This window comes from Mustela putorius, unplaced genomic scaffold (assembly GCF_011764305.1).
Source record: "Mustela putorius furo isolate JIRA1106 unplaced genomic scaffold, ASM1176430v1.1 tig00003899_pilon_pilon_pilon, whole genome shotgun sequence".
NCBI classification, from domain to species: Eukaryota; Metazoa; Chordata; class Mammalia; order Carnivora; family Mustelidae; genus Mustela; species Mustela putorius.
In genome coordinates, this window is record NW_025422048.1 from 9,794,742 (window position 1) to 9,820,306 (window position 25,565).

At 42.0% G+C, this 25,565-nt stretch overlaps 1 pseudogene; it reads right to left on the reverse strand.

Annotated features, from left to right (window-relative positions):
* Positions 1-2,329: 2,329 nt before the first annotated feature.
* Positions 2,330-2,824, reverse strand: LOC101693439 (annotated as a pseudogene).
* Between the last annotated feature and the right edge of the window lie 22,741 nt (positions 2,825-25,565).

Consider the following 25,565-nt stretch of genomic DNA (forward strand, 5'->3'; position numbering starts at 1 on the left):
CAGGCATGCGTGACCTGCGGAAAGTAATTCTGTGATTTATGTCTGTGTCTCAGCAGCTAGCTAGGGGCACCTGGGTAGCTTAGTCGGTTAAGTGTCAGATTCCTGATTTTTGGCTCAGGTCATGATCTCAGGGTTCTGAGATCGAGCCCCACATGGGTCTCCATGCTGGAAGTTGGAGCCTGCTTAAGATTCTAAGGGAAAACCCTTTTACACTGTTGGTGGGAATGCAAGCTGGTGCAGCCACTCTGGAAAATAATGTGGAGGTTCCTCTAGTGTTAAGAATAGAGCTAACCTACGACCTAGCAATTGCCCTACTAGGTATTGACCCCAAAGATACAGATGTAGTAAAAAGAAGGGCCATCTGTACCCCAATGTTCATGGCAGCAATGGCCACGGTCGCCAAACTGTGGAAAGAGCTGAGATGCCCTTCAACAGATGAATGGATAAAGAAGATGTGGTCCATATATACAATGGGATGTTACGCAGCCATCAGAAAGGATAATACCCAACTTTTTCAGGGACATGGATGGAACTGGAGGGGATAATGCTGAGTGAAATAAGTCAAGCAGAGAAAGACAATTATCATCTGGTTTCACGTATATGTGGAGCATAAGGAATAGCATGGCGGACATTAGGTGAAGGAAGGGAAAAATGAAGGAGATTTCAGAGCGGGAGATGAACCATGAGAGACTCTGGACTATGCGATACAAACTGAGGGTTTCAGAGGGGAGGAGGATTGGGGGCGATGGGTCTTAAGGAGGGCATGCAGTGGATGGCGCACTGGGCGTTGTATGCAAGCAATGAATCATGGAACACTGCATCAGAAGCTAATGAGGTACTCTATGGTGACTAACATAACATAGTTTAAAAAAAAATCTTAGAAAAAGGATTCTCTTTCTACCTCTCTATCTGCTCATCCCAATCCTTCTCTAAATAAATCAACCAACCAGCCAACTAACATCGTCTGTTGATTGGAGCATTCCTTAGCATGTTTCCTTTGTCATACCAGTGTTAGTATCTTATTTGTTAATATATAGGGTCTTTTTTTGTTGTTGTTTTGTTTTTGTTTTGGTGAGCATCACCCAAGACAGAAGGCTATGTTCATCCACACCTTTCCAGAGAAAGACAGGCTCATTTCAGTATGCTGTTGTCTTGGGCTTCTGCCAGTTCTCTCTCAATCCCTTTTGGCTCATCCTGCTTGTTTTTCTCTTCAGCTCTCTCTCCTTCCTTCTTCTTCTGTCCAAAGTCTCCAGTAACTTAGTGCCTGGCTCTGTAGGCCACGCCCAGGAACCCAGTGGAGTAGTGTCTGAGCTTGATGAGCAGAAAGAACTGCACCATCTTGATTTTCGCCTTATTGGAAAATCTCTCCGTTCCCAGCTTCCCATACTACTGAGGATACCTGCAGCATAAGAGTCATTGTCTTGCTGTAGAGTAATATTACTGTATGTCATGAACATAAAACAGTCTTAGCTCTGTATGTAAAGCTGCCAACACCAACCTTACCACCGTGCTGTCTCTGTTGGAATTTTTTGAGTACTGAACTGGATTCAGCCTGCCTGAATACTTGGGAAGTCATTCCATTTGGGCTGCCTCCATGCATGTCTAAGCTCTTCTGACTTTGATACCTCTCCCCCCATTTCCCTAGGGTTGTTCTAAACCCCACCCATCTGGGTCTCCAGGACCACACAGAAACCTGCCACCATTCCCGCTCTGAGTCTGGCTCCCCTGGGCAGAAACCAAGATTTCCATGCTGGAAACTGAACACTTCTTATTTCTGCACATGGAGGTCAACTAATATCCTTTCATTGGAGGTCACCATCTTTTACTTACACATCATTTTCAGATGTTTTTTTCACGGTCTCTTTTCTAAGAAGAATAATCGCCTCCAGCCTTCTTTCTTTCCATCCATGGGAAGATTCTCGTGTATGTGTCTCTGACAATACCATTCCTTCCTGTAACTTCATTGTTCAGTTTCCTGATAACCACCAAGCTCATCACAGCTGCCCCTAGTGACCAGTAGTAGAACGTCAGATTCATTCTAGATTATTTCCTATCTATACTTCCCCACCCATCCAATCCGCTAAATCCCATTGGTTCTGCCTTTGGAATTTCTTTCATGTCAGTCCCAGCTACCCCTTCGTTTCTATTCACATATCCACTAGCTTCCCTCAGACAGATCTCCCTTTTGGACTAACCAGCATCCCTTTCTTCATTCTCCTATATCCTCAGATCGATCCTTATACTGGTTTTTGTTTTGGTTTGGGTTTGGGTTTTTTTAATTTTTTTTTTTCTGGCTACAAATTTATTCAACACAAAACAATGCCCAACTTCACTGAGGTGGCTGACCTCATCCACAACCAGATCCACCTCTAAACTAGAGCTCAGTTAATGACCCAGCCCTGGCTTCAGCTTTCTTGTCCGCACCAGGGGGCACAGCGCTTTGTATCTAGGGGTCTGTCAGCTTCCCCTTGTGTGAGTCTTGCAGGCTGCTGCTCTACCTCCAGACCTTTGGGCCATGGTCTGCCAGTCTTGGGGCGGCTGCGGCGCAGAGCGGCAGGCACAGTCCCGGGGGGCAGATGGAGGTAATCACAGGAGATACTGGCTATCATTTTTGGTAAGTTACCAGTAGAAATGTCTCCAGGCAAACTTTCTTTGCTTTCTGTAGACTCATGATTTGAAGATTGTGTGGTCTTCATGACGTGAAGTTGGGCACAGTCTTGTCTGCCCGCTCAGGGCATTTGGGCATGGGGACATCCTTCTTGGCCACCATCACTCCCTCCTTGAAAAGGAGTTTATAAATGGCAATTTGGTTCTTTTTGGGCATCAACGTCTTGGTGGCTGCTATGGCTGGGGCTGGAAAGGAAGGCCTGTTTTATGTTTGTTTGTTTGTTTGTTTTTAAGACTTATTTATTGGAGAGCCTGGGTGGCTCCTTTGGTTGGGTGTCCGCCTTTGGCTCAGGTCATCGTCCTGGTCCTGGGATCGAGCCCCACATTGGGCTTCCTGTTCAGTAGGGAGTCTCTTCTCCCTCTCCCATTCCCTCTGCCCCTGCTCTCTCTCTCTCAAATAAATAAATAAAATTAAAAAAAAAAACTTATTTATAGTGGAGGAGGGAGAGGGAGAGAGAAAGAGAATCTTAAGCAGACTCCCCAATGTGGGGCTCAATCTCATGACCCTGAAATCGTGATCTGAGCCTAAACTAAGAGTCAGATGCTTAACCAGCTGGGCCACCCCGGCGCCCCTCCCTCAAGCTGTTTTTAGAATTGTCTTTATAAAGCAAAGGTTGATAAAGCAGACATCTCAAATTTGGTTTGTTAAAATTTGTCGATGACTTCCAGTTGCCTTCAAATAAACTCTAAACTTCATAGCACGATATTGCCAGTTGGATCCCAAACCACTTTTTTAGTTTCAGATCCAAATTCACCCTTTGAATATTACATTCAAGCCTTGCAAAATGTTTACTCTCTGCGGACCTTAAACACTTTTTTCTACCTCAGCATTTCTGTTTAGACTCTTCCCTCTGCCTGGGTGGTTTGGTTTCTGCCTACTAGAATCTTCTTGCAGGCTCAGATATAGTGCTCTGGTCTCTATGTTCAGAATTAATAATTTCCCTTTCTGCACCCAGAGTGCATTCCTTATACCTGGACGTAACATTTATTTCATTCAGTCTCATTTATCTATGTGTCTTCTAGATGCATGGGCCCCTAGAATGCAAAGACCCTCTCTGTTCCCACACAGCCCGTAGAACAATGCCTGGTACATTAAATGAACACAAGAAATGTTTATTACATTAAACCAGGTAATAGGTAACATTTTCAACTTTATTGGAAAACATAAAGGTTTCTTTTTTATATGCATTGATGCCAAAATCTGTTCCGTTGTGTGAATTGCTAGTCTGTCTAGTCTGAGAATAGAGCTTCTGGCAAAATTTTTCAGCAAGATCAAATTTTCTTCTCAGTATCTAAAAGCTCTCTCTTGGTCTCATTGGATTCGAAGCACTTGGGGTCATATAAGAATCTGTATGTTTTTTACATTAATAATATCCTGACACCCTATGGCAGTGCTGGAGTGGGATCTCTTAGACTGATGGACTGTGAATGATTCAGTTAAGCTATTCCTGTGCCAGAAAATAACGAATAGCAAATCCATTACCAAGCAGCATGTCCTGATTTCCGAAGTTTAAGAAATTGAAACAAAGAGGAATTTGGAGCAAGAGAACTGAACTGTAATGAAAGAAAATGCAACATCTCGGGCATCTCACCATATGATTGAGAGAGGGAGAATATATTTAACAGCACATTCGTGAAGACACTGAAATAGATTTTTAAATTTAAGTCCTGCATTTTAACCACAGGTGGGGACGTGTACTAATTCATGTAGAGTAAAACAAAACCAAACCCAAAGCATAGATAAAGTGTTAAGGGTTTCCTCCTTATATATTTATGCAGATATAAATGGATCATATCAGAATTTCCATGTTTTAGTACTTTAAAATGCAGACCTGACTTTTGCCTTTAATAGAGAAACACGATTGTTAACTGCTACATTTAGGGAAACTTGACTCGTATTTTTAGAAAAAAAAAAAAAAAGTATCAGTCTCTAAAGCATCTGAATAGATTAACTCAGTGCATATTTATGGAGCTTTGTTTTAACAACACCTCACATTTCCGTAGATTCCCAGTTGCCAGCGCTCTTGCATTTATCATTCTATTGGAACCTCAAAATAACCCTGTGAGAAAGTATGATTATCCCCATTTTCCAATGAGCTCATTGAAAATCAAGGAATCGGTATGATTCTAATATGCTATTAAATGGGAATGGAAGCCATGTATTGTGATTGTTAGTCTTATGTCATTTGTAGTCTGGTCTGTCCGCTTAGCTTCATCCAGTGTATCTGGTTCTGTGTTAGGCACTGAGAAGGCTACAAAGCTTGAGAACAAGGATGCTTGCCTTCGAGTAGTTGATATTTGTTGCACTTGATAAAATAGATCCAATTGATTAGGATTTGTGACTATATAAATGAGTAACTGTAGGTAGAAAGGAGTGGGTTGGTAGGGATATGGAGTCATTATCCAACTAGTTTTAATGGACTTGTCTTAAATCTTCTTGGACTGTCTGTGTACAACCTGGATAATAATTTTTTTTTAAGATTTTATGTATTTATTTGACACAGAGAGAGAGATCACAAGCAGGCAGAGAGGCAGGCAGAGAGAGAGGGAGAAGCAGGCTCCCCACTGAGCAGAGAGCCCGATGCGGGCCGCAATCCCAGGAGCCTGAGATCATGACCTGAACCGAAGGCAGATGCTTAACCCCCTGAGCCACCCAGGTGCCCAACCTGGATAATAATTTATTCAAAAAATAAAGCAGGACAAATCAACATGGGCGTGGTTAAGAATAATGGTCATTTAAAAGCTATTAAAGGGCATGAGTAGGTTTACTCTAACGCTGTATCTTTTTCTTTTCTTTTTTTTTTTCTTAAAGATTCTATTTATTTATTTGACAGAGGGAGAGTGACTTCAGCAGGGGGAGAGGGAGAAGCCGGCTTCCCGCTGAGCAGGGAGCCTGATGCGGGGCTCGATCCCAGGACCCCAGGATCATGACCTGAACCAAAAGCAGGCACTTAACCCACTGAGCCACCCAGGCGCCTCCCTGACCTTATTTCTTCCTGGTCTCCGACGCGCATCCCACCCCCAGCGCCTTCCTGAGCTTCCGTCTCCTCTCAGCTTCTCCCCGAGCTGCACTTCAGCAGGCTGGCTCTTAGCTCATCCATGTCTAAGCATTTGTGCAGGTTGGCGCCGGCGATAGGAGATTTTGAATTTGTGTAATCCGTGTATTTGGTTATTTTTCATAAAGTTCAAACAGACTTGCTGAAATATACCTATAGAAACACGCCTGTGGCAATGGGACTAAAAAAGACTATCCATGACCTCCAGTTGGCTGTGTCAAAATGGTAATCGGGAGTGTGTTCTTCACTGCCCTGTAAACGATGATCTGAAAGCTTAGCAACTTAAACCACAAATATTTATTACCGCATATTTTCTGTGGGTGACGAGTTTGGGTGTCGCTTAGCTGAGTGACTCTGGCATAGGCGATGTCACGGGGTTGCAATTAAGCTCCCTTCTGGGAGGCAGTCGTCTCCAGGCTTGACTGAAGCTGGCGGATTCGCTTCCGGAATGGCTCACTCACGTGGCTGCTGGCAGGAGGCCTGTAGTTCCTTACTACCCACACCACCTGCTTGTCTTCCCAGTATGACATTTGCCTTCCCCAGAGCAGGTGATCTAAGAAGGAGACTGAAAGCAAGACAGGCAGCACGATGTCTTTTCTCATCTAGGCTCAGATAGCACATCCTTCTACCACGTTCTATCGATCGCTCGTAACAATGCTGGTGCTGGTGCACTGTGGGAGGGACAACACAAAGTTGTGAATGCCAGGAGGGGGACGGTCATTGGAGCCATCTTGGAAGCTGGCTGTCACAAGGGATCGCGTACTCTCTAAAGCACAGAACAATAGGTCTAACCTCAGAGAGTCTAACAGTCTAATATCAGAAAAGCTTAGGTGAGGAGGAGTAGGAAGCCTTTTTGAGACCATCTAAGCCTTGTCCTTCAGTTTGATGCTGAGTCTTTCAATGAACTTTGAAACTGTTACCATAGATCAGGGATCAGGCGACTCCAGCCTGGAGGTCGGACGGGCGCTGCAGCTCATTTTTGTGTGGTTGCTGAGTTAAGAGGTGTGCAAGGTGGTTTTTTGTTTTGTTGTTTGTTTCTTTACAGTTGGAAAGAGCTAGAAAACAAGTGTGCCCAAACCACATGTAGCCTTCAAAGTTTAAAATATTTATACTAAGTGGCCCTTCAAAAAAATTTCCCATGTTTTTTTTTTTTAACAGATTATCAAAATGCATATAAAACATCTAGTAAAAATAGGAATTTAAACTCTGATACCTTGTCCGGTAGGAGATAAGTATGTGGACCAAGACGTGTCTATCTCCACAGTTAGAAGGTTAGATCGTCATGGGATCCTAGACCCTTACTAAAATGGTGAAGTAGGTTTCAGAAGCACTATATAAGACATCTGTGTATTGTATCCCTTTTTTGGAGTTTCAGAACTTATTTGAATAATGCTCTGAGAATCCCTTCAGTAATTCATTTATGACTATGTAATCCAGCAACTTCAAATCCAAGTTTTTTTCATGGACTACTTTTATTTACACATTAACATCTACTGATGCCATGTGTGTAACTAGCGGATACCTTCCCCACTGCCCCACTAAAGGGAATTCTAAGAGGCTTAGTTCAAACCTTGCTTATGCTGGTGTTGGTGTGGGAGTCCCTTGCCAGCATTATTCCAGATGTCCAGAAGTCCCCTGTGGGCTCGTAAGGATCTTGGAGACATTATCTTGAGATGGATGTATGGGCTTAGCCAAGACTCCTGGAACAGCTCATCCGCCCTCTCCCTAGAAGATGGGCTGTTGAGGACACTAAGTCCTGACTGAGTCAAGTTCCCATTCATGTAACCTCACTAGTGTATCTCTTAAAAATGGGACAATGGGTTGATCAGATCTTTCATTCAGCTGGCCTCCTGGACACTTGTAATGCTGCCTGTTGCTACCCCATGTTCCCATTTTCAGGCCATTTTCCTTTTCTTGTGAGTGGGACAGGGACCTTTAGTAACATCGTAGCTGATTCAGATGTAGGTAGATTCTTGACCAGCTTGTGAAAACACATAGATTTCAACAAACTGCTTCATGAACAATGCCAGTGTTTGCTGACCGGCAGCATTCAATTCAGTTTTTGGCCTTTTTTCCCCCATTCTAATCCACATAATAATGTCATTTACATGTATGGCTCATTCTCCTAATAAAGGAAATATATTCAATTACTAGTGCATAAATGTGCTGATACTGAATATAGGATAACCTATATTAACCTATATATATAGATTAACCTATATATATATATAGGATAACCTGGATCTACTCTAATTCATATAAAAATGGAAACCATTCTCCAAACTTGAATGCTATAATGCTTCAGAAGCACGCAGAAATTGACCCGTATATCCCAGGAGAGCCGGAAGTGAGCATCTCTTCCGAATTGCATATTCTCTGACTTCACATGAGTAGCCCGAAAGTGGTTGTGGGAGGGAGTATCTACACGGCAGAAGTAAGCAAACGCTACAGGTCAGGAAATTTAAAAACGGTGATCAGCCGTAGCCCTGTCTGACTTGCATATCCAAATGAATTGTGACCGCGTGGTCTCTGTTAGGGTCCTGACATTGAGAATTTGTGCTTTGTTCTGTTTCTTGTTTTTTTTTTAATTTTATTTATTTATTAATTTTTGCAGTCAAGCACTGTAGCAGACCAAAACCACACCAACCTCGGTACATATTCTGCTGTTTGCCTTCGCTTTGTGATGCTTTGGCATTCATTCTGAGATTCGGATTGACAAGATAAAATGTGCGTGGTAACATGAATTCCTGGGATATGTATGTGGGCGCAGTGGATAGATTACCGGAATGATATTCACAGTATGTGACACGTGGTAGGCACTTAAATACACAGTAGTTTTTTGTTGTTGTTGTTGTTGTTTTTAAGATTTTATTTCTTTATTTGACAGACAGATCACAAGTAGGCAGAGAGGCAGGCAGAGAGGAGGAAGCAGGCTTCCCGCTAAGCAGGATAGCCCGATGCAGGGCTCGATCCCAGGACCCTGGGATCATGACCTGAGCCGAAGGCAGAGGCTTAACCCACTGAGCCACCCAGGTGCCCCCACAGTAGTTATTGTTAGTCTTCTCCCTAGGGAAGGAACATTGATGTCACCTGGAGCCCAAGGTGGGCATCGGTGTCTATGTCTCTGCTGAAATGTCCTCATTGTTCGTCTCACTGTCCTGCATCTGGCCACAGGATGCACTCTAGGGTCTCTCTAGATCTGCTAACACCCAAGTAGCATGTCTGCATGTTCTTAGATCATCTGGGAGACATTCTGCTCCCTTGCAGTCTGGAATGAGGAGTGAAGGTTGGAATGAAAGCAATTTTGGGGTGATAAGCTCCATTGGATTGGTTATGCCTTAAATACTGTCCTGTTCCTGTCACACACAAGTTCTCACAATAGAAACGTACACTGGAGAAGAGTAACAGACAAGGCATATTTTCAAATATCTCGAAAGCTCTCTTGGGAAGGTTTCAATTTATGTATTTACAGATCCTCGGGTCATGAGCTGACCTTGGACTCTTTGACAGTCCAGACAAAATTATCTGTTGGTTCCCCTCCCCTTCTCTTTTTAAGCACATGTTACATCCTTGACCCACCTCTACCAGCTGACCCACAGGTATTTGCTGTGGACTGTAACAAGAATTAATTCCGTTCCAGTCAGTAGGCATTTGCTAAGTGCCTGTGTGCATTTTTAACTTCAGTTTCCTTTTTGGAAAATGCAAATAAATTATTTTGGGCTTCAGGGGGATTATTTGAGATGTAATTGTTATTTTCCAGCCTAGCTGTGCTGCTATTTATTTTTATGTAACTGTACAAACACAGGTGTGTATTTGCTGATAGTTTGCTTATTTGGATGAGAAAATCAGAATCATTTCCAAAATAGCAGAGTTTTACAAGCTCTTGGGACCAGGAACTGGGTCTTAGTCACCTTTCTGTTTCCTCATAGCTGAGCAGAGTGCCTTGTACAAGAAGGTGCTCAGTAAATGTTAATTGCACTGAATCATTCTCTGTACCTCAGGTGTCTTCAGTGAAGATGTTCTCTTTACGCTGAAAACCATCATCTAAGGTCCTAAGTGCATCGTCACTGGAGACACAATGAACGTTCATGTGGAGGTTCTTGAGTGTTTTGCGGTGTTATGGGAAAGCATATATTCTTCGGTGTTTTTAGTACTTGCCTGGATTCTCACACCAGTACACCGCTATTATAGGCAGATAACCTGTCGCCTTACTGGATTCTGGCCTTGAACTTGAAGCATATTAGGAGCATCTGCTTTAGTAACGGTTGGCTCAGCATCCATGCGTGATCGTTCTTGTTAATGCCTTCAGTGGGTCTGCCCATACTCTCTACCTGGGATATAATCTTAATTAATTAATTTCTGTGGATTCCTGTGAATAAGTTCCTCTGGGCAGGGGTCCCTCTCTCCCTTCCTTCCGCCTTTCCTTCCACAGACTTGTTTTGGAGCACCTGTATGTTTCCAGGGCTTGTGTCAAACACTGGGAATTCAGTGACAAATAACATAGCATGGACATCATTGAGGAACCCCCAGCGTAAAAGAGAAAAACGTAACAATTAACCGTGGTGTAACACTGACAACTCACTAATGTGCTTTCGCAGGAAGGAAAATATGTTGGGAAGGTACTGGTGTTATTGTATTTTGGCACATGTCTTTGTGTCAATTTTCTAGGGCTGCCATAACAAAGTACCACAAGCCTGGGTGCTTAGACATGAAAATGTATTTTCTCATAGTTCTGGAGGCTACAAGTCTAAGATAAGGTGTTGATGGGGTGGGTTCTTCTAAGGCCTCTCTCCTGGACTTGTAGGTTGCTTTCTTCTTCCACTCACTTCATATGTTCTTATCCCTCTGTCTTTCTATGTTCTAATCTGTTTTTATAAAGAAACCAGTCATATTGGATGAGGGCCCCTCTAGTGACCTCATTTTCACTAATTACCTCTTTAGAGATCCTGTCTCCAAATGCAGTCCCATTCTGAGATATGAAGTTAGGACTTCAGCATATGAATGTTGGAAGACACAGTTCAGCTCATAACCACACACTGAAAATCCAGCACCTCATAAATTATATAACCTGCCAAGGTACTTCCTGGGAAGTAAGGAATAGGAGTAGGATATTATGTGATTCTGGAAAGCAGATTTGTTCTAAACCAGTGTGATACCTTTCCAGGTCCCTGTTACAAGACTGCTGAAATTGTGCCTTGCCCCTTATCCTCTGTCCTTTTCATTTTGATAGGGTAGCTTTAACCCCGATGTTTTCTAGGGCCTGATTTCCTGAACCCATCAGAATCTGACTGTGCCTGTCTGTTCGTAGCTTACATGTTTCCCAGCTTGGCTCTACTTGTAATGACGGTCCTCTGCTGCAGACCGGACTTAGGGTGGAGGTATGCGGCTACTTCCACAGCTTCCTAGTTTCACTGCAGTTAGGCGGGGTGCCGGCATTGGCTCTAGGCTGTGGTCTGTCAGTGGAAATGATGTGGACTCCTTCTGTGCCTATTCTGCACCTACACGGCCGGCTCCTGCGCTGCTTTCTCTTCCCTTGCTCTAGAGACCGGTAGGCTATATACTGAAATGATCACATTGTAAGATCAGATGTGCCAGGACTGCTGAGTACCTGCCTTGAGACTTGTGCAAGGATAGAAAACACACCTCTGTTGTGTTAAGCCAGTGAGATTTGCTTTTGGATTCATTTGTTACTACAGCGTGGACTCCCCCTGACGCATGTAGCCCGGTCAGATTGGAATTGTGTTGTCTTTCTGTATTCCCTTGAATCACCGACCCACAGAGCCTCTGAGGTTACTCTTCCTCTTCTTCCTCTACTTTAGGTTTATTTATTTTTAGACAGAGAGAATGTGCACATGAGTTGGGGGCAGGGGCAGAAGGAGAGAGCATCCCAAGGAGACTCCTCACTGAGTGGGGAGCCTGATGTGGGGCTTGATCTCACGACGCCGAGATCAGGACCGGAGCCGAAATCAAGAATCAGCCGGTCAACCAACTGTGTGCCCCCCACGTGCCCCTGGGGTTACTCTTCTCACCTAGAGAGAGCACTCACATGCTTTCCCTGAAGGAACAGACCTTCTGAGCACGCATTCTGCTGCCACAGTATCCCATCAGATCACTCTGATGTCATTAGACTGCCGCTTGCAGCCCTGCCTTGGTTGGCTGCCAACCAAGGTCTAGTTCCGAGAGTAGGACACCCCTAATACCTTGAATCCTGCACCTTAATAGAGTATCACTTTGCTTTTAAAATCAGGCAAAAACATGCCAGGAAAAAGCTGCAGAAAGAATATTCCCAGTTGTTAATTTAGTGAGAGTGAAGTTATGTTAGCTCATTGAAATTTAATTGCTAATGGGTTATAAGATCTTAGGAACTACAGGCCCAGCATCTGTCTCTTTTTAGTGTCTCAATTATCACCACAATAATTTAATGGCATCCTGTTGAAGAAGCATCGTTGACATGCTAATGAATGGCACCCTGCTCATTTCCATGAACTTCACATTCCCTAGGTGATCATTTAATAAGCCAGGCATTTTAGATTTCCATCATTACTTGGCCACACAGATTGGCTTAAAAGTTGACCAATATAACACACACACCCACACACACACACTAAATTGCGGATGTCTTAAACTATAGTCACTTAAAATTTTATAAATATGCACAAAGCTGAGACAAGCCATGAGAATCTTCGTATCTACTTTATTATCTAATTTAATCCTAACCTATTGTACTTAAGGTTATCTACTTGTTTAATCTGTATTTTGCCCTTTCAATTGTTTATTTTCTTTGTTTCATTTTGATGTTTTCAGGTTGTACTAAATTATTTGATTTTTATTCATTTTGTTTATGCCACACACAGTTACACTACACTCTGACTTTGTATTGAACACCAAGTAAGAATAACCTCAATTCTAGCCACCTTACAACCTTTTTAGGCAGAGCAAAGATTGAAATAAATACACATAAATACATTTAATTTTCACTTCACTTATTTCAGTAACGTAGAAGCTGTTGAAATTTAAATTGAGATTTGTAACTGGCTTAAGAATGCACAAAAGTAGTTTTTTCGAGGTTTTTACTTGACATATTTAATGAACATAAAAAACGGAGATGATCTGCTTAGAAAGCACTAAGCAATTTTTTTTCCCTTTTGTTAGTACAGTTGTACACCTCAGTTGCCATTGGGATTATTTTAGCATGGATTTTAAAAGTCTTTGCAAAATAGAGATTTGTGTGGCCAGAAGAAAACAAGAAAAGAACAAGCCACAAACTGAAGGAGTTAGGTTGGAAAGAAAGAAGCATTTCTTGATGGTGAAGTTCGCTTAGTTCTAACAAATTGCTAAAGGTTTGGGAATTTCCTGCCCAGCAGACCTTGGAAAAAAAAAAGATAAATACTAATTTGTCTGGAAATATTTGCATGACATCCTGTCTGAATTTGGTCAGTGAACTGATAAGATGTCTACCCGTGATTGGGCGCAGTTGCTGAAACAGTAAACAAGAGATGTTTCGACCTTAATCAGCGAGTCTAATGCGCACTGTGTGGGGGGCAGGTTTCACCTTTGCGCGGTGGCCCGAAGCCTTGTGTATCCTGGCAACTCTGACTCATGATGTGAAGAACATGAACCTTATTATCTGGAGTGTATCCGATCTGAAGAAAATCCATTTCTTCGGACTCTCTAAGGCAATGTAAAGTAAGAGCCAGGCAATTATCTAGAGAGTTTTGGAGAGTTCATGAAGAACCCCAAGCTGCTTCCCCCCCCATGGGTGACGGAAGGTAAAAGTGGAGGAGAAGGAGGGGGTTTATGTGTTCGCAGCTCTCCGAGGCCCCACAGATCGCTGCGTCAAAGTTGAGTTCTGCAGCACAGCCCAGGCAGCTGTTCCTGAGACAGACCAGAGGGCTGGGCTTCTTGCACCACACGTAGAGGCATGTATATATAATATATATATTTTTAATATATACTTTATATATTTAACTTAATGTATTATATTTATATTTAATATTTGATATATTTAATTTAATATATGTACATGCCTCTACGTATATGTATACACACACACACACACCCTCAATGGCTATGGTGTGTATATGTACATACACGTGTGTGTATAAAATATATATACATACATGCACACCCACACAATGGCTATGGTATGTATATTATTTATACACACATACATACATGTGTATGTATATATACATACCATAGCCATTGTGGGGGTGTGTATATACATATATTATATATATATATAATACACAAACACACATACACACCCCTGCACTGGCTCCTTGGACTCTAATGCACACTTTCCCCACTCCGCTGATGAAGTTTTAGAACCTAGGTGAGGTTCGGTGGGGTAAGGTCCGGAGCTGATGACCAAGAAAGAATCCTTGAGACATCTTTGGTGCAAAATGGTGGTTTATTAAAGCACGGGGGGGGGTAGGACCCGTCCCCGTGGGCGGAAAAGCTGCCGCCCCGGGCTGTGAGGGATGGCAGGTTCTGTACCTTGAGGTTGGGGGAAGGTGAGGGAAAAGGGGGGTTTCAACGGAGCTTTCATATGCTAAAGAGGACCTACAAGGTGCAGGGATACCGGAGGTCTTGCTGCTTGATCAATGTTGTCTTTTGGCAAGCCATTCACATTTCTGCTATCAAGCGTATTTGTTAGTGTTATGCCCCAGTAATGGGTCCGTGATTAAAGGAGCGAGACTGATAAAAAGCTTTATTTCGCGCCAAGCATCAAGAATCTTACAAGAGAGGGCGACCCTTCCCTGTTTCACAGACAAGCTTTTAAGGGCAAAGGCCATGCGGTTGGGCCTGGCCACGCACAGGTGACCGATGAGATTGTAACACACACGGGAAACTCCACAGTGATGCTAGGTGACCAGTTGAGTTACAATTGACCCTAGTAGACATTTGAACCAGCTTACTATACCTTGATTAGGATTGGCGCCCAAAAGGCTCCCAAAGGGCAGGGCCCATACTCTTTGGTAACCAGGGAGACAGTATGCATCCCCCCCACTGATCGGATGGCTCCACCTGGCCTGACCCACCTTTGTATCTGGGCTTTGTTACCTGAAGCTGGTTTCCGGGGCTTGTCTCCAAGTAAATCCCCTGGGGGATGGGGAGCAGGGACAGTTTCTAAATAGGTCCTTATATTAGTGAGATTTGAGTTTAGAAGAAATTTAACTTTATTTAGGGCTTGAGGAACTGAGTTATTTTGCCTCTGGAAATTATGCTATTGTTAAGATAGCTTCTTTGTTATAAATCTCAAGGACATTCGTAAACCGAGGGAGACTCCTGTCTTGCAGGATTGTGATCTCTGCAAGTTAACTATTTGCTTTTCCTTTAGGGCAGCCAGGGGTGGCCGAGGAATGTCACACAGATTACCGAGGGGAGCGGGTGGAGAGGGGGTGTAAGGCGCCGGCTTCTGCTTTGTCCTCAGCCAGCCGCCTGCTCCCTCATCACCGCTACTCCCAAATTCCCCCTTTCCAGGGAGAAACAACATTAATTTCATTACATTCAGTCTTCTTAGGCTGGGTAAAGAGAGGACAATGAGTCTATCACTTTCCGCAGGGGAATTGAATGGGGTATGGAGAAAATGCTAGATGCAAAAGCATTTATGCTGGAAATGAGCAAAGTAAAAATCAAAGAACACAAAAGTAGTTGTCAGTGGGCACCTGGGTGGCTCAGTGGGTTAAGCCGCTGCCTTCGGCTCAGGTAATGATCTCAGGGTCCTGGGATTGAGTCCCACACCGGGCTCTCTGCTCAGCAGGGAGCCTGCTTCCCTCTCTCTCTCTCTCTCTGCCTGCCCGTCTACTTGTGATCTCTCTCTGTCAAATAAATAAGTAAAATCTTTTTTTTTTTTTTTAAGATTTTATTTATTTATTTACTTGACAGGACAGAGAGATCAGAAGTAGTGAGAGAGGCAGGCAGAGAAAGAGAGGAGGAAGCAGGCTCCCCACTGAGCAGAGAGCCCGATGCGGGGCTCGATCCCAGGACCCTGGGATCATGCCCCGAGCCGAAGGCAGAGGCCTTAAACCACTGAGCCACCCAGGCGCCCCAATAAATAAAATCTTAAAAAAAAAAAAGTAGTTGTCAGTAAGACCCAATTTGCCTAAAAAGTACCAGTTGGCTCCAGAGGAATGATGCCAATGTTAAGCACAAAGAATGATATCTGTAACTATATATGGAACATGATTTGGGCTCGCTGCCCATCATGGCAGTGAAAGGTGAGCGCCAATGAAAAACTTAATTCTATTTAAATAAATAAATACTACCTACCTACCATATATATGGTAACATACAGTAAGATGTCAGGGTTAGGGAGACAATATTCCAAAGGGATTTAGAATTTGGCCAGTGGGAGGAAGGAAGCAACATTTGTGGAAATTCAACTGTGGGCCCTCTATTGTGCTGGGCACCCTTCATCTGTTATTTCATTTAATCCTTACAGGCAAATAATGTCTTCCATTTCCCTAGCTCATAGCAGAGGAAACTGAGGCTCAGAGAGATTAAAAGGTTTTCCCAGCATTACTCTTTAGTACGTGTTCCAGTCAGGATCGCGTGCAGATTACAGATGACTCTACGGGCAATAACGTGGCTGATAGGGAAAATAATAAAACAGACCATTTTACATTTCATCTCCTTTAACATAGTGGTGTAGCTCATTGATGCAGTCCTTAGCCCATCAAGGTGTGGGATTTTCCTGGCCCTGTGTCTGGGACTGCAGCTGGTCCCAGTTTGTATCTCAAAAAAATTCCTCCTCCAGTTTTCCTCATCTTGTTAAATGACAAGTCCGTGATTGTGGCTGATCAAACGAAGAGGCTTGGTTATTCCTGACGCTTGTCTTTCTTTAGCATCACATATTCAGCCACTTAACAACTCATGGCAGTTTTACCTTCAAAATAAAATACATTTAAAATGTGAGGCCTCTTACCTGCTGTCAGCACTCTGTTCTAAGTCACTGCCACCTCGTGTGTCTTTTCTTTTCTATCACAGCAGTCTCTCGGCACGGCTGCTTGAGTCCCCCTGCTAACACCCTGCTGCACAGGTCACGCCGTGTGTATTCTCTGCTCGAACATTCCATTGGCACTCCATCTTGTTCAGAGTCAAAGGCAACGTTCTTATGCTGTCCTTCAGGGCCACCCCAGCCTCTGGCCCTGCTCCCTCTGTGACTTCATTTCCTACCACTTCCCTTTCACTCCCTCGGTGCAAACCACACTGCTCACCTTATCATTCCTCGCATACACCAAACATGTACTTAGCACCTGGTCTCAGGTTGTATCTCCCAGGAACACTCTTTCTTCCGATATTTTCCTGGCTTTATTGATCCCTGCATAAAATACAAATTGACACAATCTATTTGGAGGGAAGGATGTATGAGGTGCCTTAAAATATTCATATCATCTGAACCATCAAGTTTTCTTCGAAGAATTCCCCCTAAGGAAGGAACACATTATAAATGTAAAGAGTGACAGGACAGGTACATAAGTAGTACAGTATATTTGTGATTACTATTGAGATCTAGGAAATATAAGTGCTAAAATGATGGGATTCTTTAAATAAATTATGACACCCCTTGATACCACGGATTACTGTTCATCCATTGAAAATCATGTTGTGGGCCAGAATTTGTTGAAAATATTCTAGCAGATTACCATTTTATAAAATGACAAAAATATGGCTGAGCCAAACAAAGGGGAAACCAGCCAGGTAGTGCCTTACATATCAATATATATGGGACACTAAGCATCACTTGAATATAACGAAACTGAGAAAAGCTTGCTTATCAGGGCGCCTTTGAGGATGGGGACTGTTTTGAGAGAATCGGTACTTCAGTGTGACAGTTTCGGTGGGTCTGGAGTGGTGAGAGCCCCCAGATCATGAGTGGCGCAAAGAGTAGACGAAACCTCATCCATGACCTTGAGATCTCCTTGCCTGATCTTCTCTCACCTGGTCCGTACACCCTCCCTTCTAAAGAAATACTGATGGGAAGGGCATGCCTAATGATTTATTTGCCAGCGATACCCAGAAGTCTCAGCTGTCTTGGTCTATACATGTTACATGATAAGTTTTTAGGATTCTAAGATTTTCATTATCTTTAGTTATGATTTTCAGGTTAGTTCCTTTGGTGTTTGATACAGACTAATTTTGAATCGAGGAAGAAAACTATTATTAAAGCAAAGAAAGCCTTTAGATTTGAGGGCAGAAGGTCGAAGGTAACCTCAAAAAGTAGACAGTTTAGAGGCAGAAGCAAGCCTGGAATACACTGACCACTAGAAGGTAAGATCATTTTAACAAAAAAACGAACAAATGAGGGGTGCCTGGGTAGCTCTGTTGGTTAGATATCTGCCTTCAGCTCAGGTCATGATTTCCAGGTCCTGGGACTGAGCCCCACGCGGGCCCCCTGCTTCTCCCTCCCCCTCTGCTGCTCCCCCTGCTGTGCTCTCTCTCTCTCTTTCACAAATCAATAGATCAGTCAATCAATTAAAAAAAAATTGAACAAATGAATTTCTCAGCAATATTGAGGATAAAATTGACTTTTCTGAAATACTGATGGATGAGTATTTTAGATCTAGAAAGACATAAATAGTAACTGACAGTTTATCCAATAAACACTGATTATACGTGCTGTGTGCGCGGCATTGTATAAAACCATTTACAGATAATAATTAACTTAATCCTCATGCCTCATAACAACAACCATATGAGGTTAGGCATTATTATCCACATTTTACATATGATAAGCTGAGAAAGGGAGCCAGTAACGTGCCTCAGCTAACACAGTTAGTAAATGGTAAGGATAGGATTTGAACGTAGGTACTTTAAACAGTATAAGTAGGGCCTTTAACCATTACACAGAATTGCTTCTCCGATATGGTTAAAATGAACAGGGATAATAGAGAGTCTGGCTTTGGGAATACTGTACACAGAAAACAGGATTGTCAGTAAAAGATCAACAAAAGGAAGACCCTGTTGGAATGAGACTATAAAACAGGGTACAAATGTCTTAACGGCAGAGGGACTTGTGAGAAAGGTTTTTTCAGACTGGGGTGTGCGCTGGGCTGGTGTCACATCTCAGGAAGAGGAATTGAGTGGGGATTTCTAAGAAAAAAACACAAAGCAAATCCGGAGAGTGATGGCTTGCTGGCCTGGCAAGACAGAAGCAAAAGGTCATCTCGTGCAGAGATTCAGGGATGGAATTCTGTCCGACTGAGAACCTTAATTGAAAATCGGAAGAAAAGTCCTGACAGGCCTTTGACAAACTAGAAGAGAGGAGTTAAATGAACTTCCATTGTAATACGTTCATTTGCCCTCAAAAACGAGCTCTTGCATCTTTCTAAGAGGTTCTTACTCTACCCAAACTGAGGTTGGAGAAAACACCTCCTTCCGGGGGTAGCGTCTTCCATGCGCGGTTCTTGATGTTCGGTATCAGGATCACTCAGGAACCTGCTAGAAACGCCGACTATTAGTTCTCGCTGTCCTGCAAGACCTATGGAATCAGAAACTCTTGGAGTGGGACCCCAAGAATCTCTGTGTTAACAAGCCTTCCAGGTCATTCTGATGAAAATCAGATTTGATACCCACTGGTCTGGAAAAGCCATGAATCCATTAGCTTGTAGGAAATCTTGGAGGAGAATAACTCACCCGTTCCCTCAGCCTACCCTTGCAGAGTCTTTATGCCTGGCTGAATCCAGATGCTCGAAAAGGACCATGAAGAGATTAAGTAGATGAAGCTGATGGTAGATGGGGGAATTTTGGTGGAACTGCTTCGAAAGAGCCAGATAAAAAAATTGTTTTTTCCTTTTACGCGCAAGAATGTGCATTCCTTGTTCACATCTTACCTCCTCGATGGTCCTCACAAAATGTCACAGATTTCTAGTATGGGTAAAACTCAGGGATGAGAGGAGAGCCAAGGATGTACATTGCTCGTGTTACTTGATAGGAAAAATGTTTTCACAACTTACCGTAGCTGTTTTGACTCAACCACGTCAAAATCATGGCTAATTGGCCATTTCAAATCACCGTGTTTTAGAAGCAGAATCTAGGATTCCAACAAATTAAAAAAAAAAAAAATGCTCACTTCAGAAAGGTGAAGTTGGCTCATTGCAAAAATCCAAGTGAAAGAGTTTTTAGCATAATTAAATCCCAACCCCTTTTGGCAACAGGACCCAATTTGTGTTTTCTGGTCCTGGATTAAAAATAAAAGAATACCGTTCATTAGCTGTTATCACTATTCTGAACATGCCAGAAGATACTATAATAGACCTATCCAGAGGTTTGAGATGAGAGTCTTCTCCCAGGGTCAGGGGTATAAATCTGGAACAGGTTGATTGGAGAGGAGTGAAAGTAATCACTCCTGGAGGCTCTCTCTGATGGATTAATTAGCTGTGAATGAAGCAGCGCCTTGCAGTAAACCGTATTTTATAAGCAGTTTCTATTAGATGGACGATCAGTTGCATACCAAAAATTGCTTCTTCAGGTAGGACCAGTGTCCCTCTACAGGAAGGTGATGGCTTCAATGGGCAGAGAGTCTTGAACTTTTCCACTGCAGCTTCCTAAAGGCATAGGAGAGTCTACGGGTGTGGTAACCTAGGGATGTCTCAGAGCTTTTCCACACCAGTCTGCCATGAGCAAAAAGCTTCTGTCAATCTTTTTTATTTTAAAGATTTAAGAGGAGGTTGCCTTTCACTTAAAAATATATCCGTATTTATTTTGATCTGAAAATAACGATTTAACTCTCTACCATCAAGAAAAATGGATACGGCAGAAAGATGGATTACTTCTGTCCTCTGGCTCAGGATATATTGCTATACTTCCACATAGACCCAGGGTTAAACAGTAGGAGGAACAGTGGGTCTGAGCTTTCGTATTTGCTAATGACTTGGCACAATTATCCTGATCTGTCTCAATTTCTGTGACTAAGGAGATGCCAATAATTCCTCTACCATCATAATTGTTACTAAGATGTTTTAGAATAATACGCATATAAACCATTTTGTAAATTACAAAGTACTGTAAAAATTCTCAGAGCACTATGCGTCTGATCATGTGTGTCTAGATACTGATCAGCTTATCCAGCTCTGCAATACGTATTGGCTATCAAGTGTTTGTTTGTATAAGGAAACAACTGGACAGAGCAAGATGCATGTGGATATTTACCAAGATAGGAACAAAAGCAGGAGTATAATTTAGCCTAAACTTTCTCCCACTTAAAAGAATTCCTTTTTTTTTTTTTAAAGATTTTATTTATTTATTTCAGACAAAGAGGGTGTTAGCATGAGTGGGGAGAGGGGTAGAGGCAGAGGGAGAAACAGACTCCCCGCTGAGCAGGGAGCCTGACAGGGGGCTCCGTCCCAGGACTCGCAGCATGACCTGAGCTGAAGGCAGATGCTTCACCCACTGAGCCACCCAGGCGCCCCAAGAATTCCCTTTTCAACATCAATTCCGGCTCTTGCTTGATCAGCTGTGGTAATAGGAAGCCCACCACACATCAGGACAGCCTGTGCCAGGTTTTCTCACCTCCAACTTTGTTACACAAAGTTTTTTGTTTGTTGTTTTGAGGTCACTTACTGTTATGACGTGGATGGTGTCCCTCTCAAAATTCATATATTAAAGTCTTAATTCCCAGAATCTCAGACTGTGGCTATATTTCAGTATAGGTGATTGAGTGAAAACGGGTCCACTGGATTTTGATTGGACAAGCAGCTACTGCCACGTATGTGATGTCCATTAATCCACACATGACCTTAGGATTCAATAGCAATATTTTTCTCTCATTCTACACAAAGAGCTCATGTGTAAAGAAATGAAGGAGCAAGTCCAAAGTCGTATGTATCTGTGAAATGGTTGACCCAGCCATTCAGCCTAGTCTACTAACTCCAGAGTCTGGGCATCTCACTATCGCACACTACCCCCAGCTGACCCAGCCATTCAGCCTAGTCTACTAACTCCAGAGTCTGGGCATCTCACTATCGCAAGCTACCCCCAGCGCTGCCACCACTGCTGCTACTACGCACATCTACTACTACGTACACGGAAGTAAGCTTGGAACAAGACCTGTTTTATTCACCCTGAACGTCAGTTCTGGGTGTAAGACTAGGCTCTAAATAATGTCACTGAATGAATGAGCAAGTGAGTGCTGACGAGCTCACTCAAGCAGTTGAAAATTCACTTGACTTGACTGTCATTTAGTTTGTTTTACTTTTTGTTTAGATGTATATGGAAAGATACTCTCAGATCACTTGTTTGCACCAATGGAAAAATAAATGCACACACATACACTTTTCTACTATAATAACCAGTCCAGTAATCTAATATTGTTAATGTGACTTGGTATTATTTTATTTTTTAATTTTATTTTATTATAAAATAAATATTATATTTAACATCTATAACATGATAATATCCATTAATTTATTTTATATTATAAATGATATTTATGAATACAAATATAATATTTATAATATAATTAAATATAAATATATTTATAAATATAATATTCATAAAACTATTTTATTTAGATTTTATTTAATTTATTTTTTTAAAGATTTTAGTTATTTATTTAACACAGAGAGAGATCACAAGCAGGCAGAGAGGCAGGCAGAGAGAGAAGGGGAAGCAGGCTCCCTGCTGAGCAGAGAGCCCGATGTGTGGCTCGATTCCAGGACCCTGAGATCATGACCTGAGCTGAAGGCAGAGGCTTTAACCCACTGAGCCACCCAGGTGCCCCAAAGATTTTATTTTTAAGTAATCTCTACACCCAACACGGAGCTCAAACTCACAACCCTGAGATCAAGAGTTGCACATTCCACTGACTGAGCCAGCCACGCGTCCCCGCTATTATGAACCTATTCTGGCTGCTACTGATTTCTGTTTTATTAGAGTTACCAAGCCATCTGTTTGGCAGTCTGTCTGGGGTTTCTCTTTGCATTGATAGGAAGCTCATAGGTCTGGAATTTCTGGGTCTCAGCATTTGGGGGAAAGAAGAGATTCAGTATTGCCTATCTTTAGTCTTGTCAGTATATGCAGAAATATTTATTGGGCGGACCAAGGATAGAGGTCACTGGTAAAGCCAGAGATGACAGAAGTGATCTTTGAAAAGAGCCTGTGTTTCAAAAGGAAACACAGCATGAGAACTGGTTACAAAGAAAAGCCTTAGGCTTTTGTTTTGTATTTCCTTAGTAATTATTTTGTGGTCTAGTGTCTGTTATGCTCCTTAAAAATGGGCGCAATGGGTATCATCCTCTCAGCGGTGCTCACCAGCCTCTGAATGTTCTCCAGTCTTCCCATTCTCCTTTCATTCCACACACATCTTCAAGGACCACTGATAAAGATGGGTGTTCACATGTGAAAGCTGCTCGGAGGAGCTTGGTTTAATTTATCTGAATTAGGGTACTTGAATGCATTTCAAGTTTTGACAGAAAGCGCTTGCATTCCAAGATAAACTGTTGGGTTTTAAATTGCTGTTTTAATGACACGTCCTAATTCTAACTTATTACATCACGCTGCATTCTTTGTTGTTTTGGTTGTTAGTTTATAGCATTTATGCATTTGATCAAACTATGTGATTCAGTCATTACAGAAAGATAATTTGGGGGGGGGGGTTGGGTGGCTCAGCCATTAGGCATCTGCCATCAACTCAAGGTCATGATCCCAGGGTTCTGGGATCGAGCCCCCCATCGGGCTCTGTGCTCAGCAGGGAGCCTGCTTCTGCCTCTCCCACTCCCCTTGCTTGTGTTCCCTCTCTCACTGTGTCTCTCTCTGTCAATTAAATAAATAAAATCTTTTAAAAAAAATTAATGAATTTTGGAAATTTTTTTTCAAATCATAATCTAGAATCTGTGATCTATTTACTCAATGTTCTCTAAAGATCCTTCCAATAAACAAACAGTTTTCAAACCAAGAATAATTCTGTTGAATTTGTGGATGCAAGGATATTAACTAAAAAGCAAACATAGGTTTTAAAATTTTTAAATCTGTTTCTAATAAGGTCCATCATGACGTTTATTTCTGACTTTATTTTTGACATATAAGTTACCAATATGAAAGAAATAGAAAGCCAACTAGCTGTATATTTTAAATACAAATGTGTCCCAAATAAAATGAAATTAAAGGAATATAAGTTGAGAGATGTAATAAAATAAACAAAAATTTGAACTCTACTTCTTTTAAATTAAAAAAATCCATGTTTTAATCTCAGTTAACTAATCTTGAGGTGATTGATGTTGCTCTATAAAAATATAACCTTCACAATACTGATGCAACATCAGATTCTAGTTAGAATTTTTCAGAGACGTCTCACTGTTCCAGCTGACATTCAGAAACATCATCTGGATATTCAAGATAAGAGTATGTCCATAAGTGCGCTACAATTCAAGTAAGAGCGTGTCTCCTACTGACCTCAATTTACAATATTAAATTGTAAAATCCACGAATGTTGTACTTATAAAATTCCAAGTGTTTAACGTTGTTAAAACAACTAGAATGGGGTCAAGCAAGTATTACTGAGAATGGCATCATGGTAGCAGACCTTTTAAAGGTCAGTCATTTAAGGAAATAAGTCATTTAATCAGAGATCAAGAAATATTGTATTTTTGAAATCACTCATTTACTTTTCTAAAGCATCACGCAAGCCCTAACAGGGTTTGGAAAAGGATGAAATGTCCTAGAGTAAATAACATTTACGTGGAAATTTTGACAATCACTTTCAGCTAAGAAAATCCATTGTTGAAAATAATTATTAAGTACATATTAATAGTGTACACATAAAACAAGTCTGATAATGTATTCAAGCACTATAATTTGCTAAATAAAGTATAATAATATTTAGACAGATAAGTTTTAGCTGACTATAGACGTTATATGCAAGTAGCTATCCTTGATTATATGCTAGATAATCTATGATGTGCCTTAAATGATTTGAATGGCTGAAATGGCCTCCAGTTCCATAAGCATTCCACTCCACATCAGGGAAGCCATCAAAGCAAGAGTAGCTCCATGTTCTAGGAATCCTAATCAAGGCAGAAGCCTTTCCTTAAACAGAAGCAGGATGGGTTCATTTCCTGATTGTTCTTTTGTTCTGTTGTCATTAACCATTTGACTTTCATTTTGTCGAGCACAGTCTTGGCTTTTTTCCTTTCTTAAAAGGCTCAGAAATGCTCTTAATTTCCATTTGCATAAGAGCAGGAAATATTCTATAAAGTCTGTCTGTGCATTTTGAGATGACATGACCACATCATCAGTGATTAACGATGAGTTAAAATGTTAAGGCCATTTAGATTAAAATGCAATTAACCTATGGCAGCATTCCCTCTGCTTTTTAGGTGATAGTTTAATTCTTATTCACAGTCACAGCTGGAAAGGGGATGCCTGTCCAAATGTAACCACCATGATGGACCTTTTTTTTTTTTTTAAAGGTTTTATTTATTTGACAAAGATCAAGAGAGGCAGACAGAGAGAGAGGGGAGGAAGCAGGCTCCCTGCTGAGCAGAGAGTCTGATGCAGGACTGGATCCCAGGACCCCGAGATCATGAGAGATCATGACCTGAGCCGAAGGCGGAGGCTTTAACCCACTGAGCCTCCCAGGCGCCCCCATGATGGACTTCTGATTTCAGATATATATTCTACTTTTGCAACATACTCTGTGAGACAGATGTTTTTCCTTGGCAGGCAGCTTCGATCCCTTCCCCTACTCTCCCCTTCCCAACCGCACCCTGAGCTGAGAATTCCCCAAGGAATATAATGGCCATATTTCTTTCCCTCAAAATATTACAGATACAACTAATATCCTAGTTAACTTCCATCCTCTTGCCGATTTTTCTTCTCCCAACTCCCCATACAGATAAA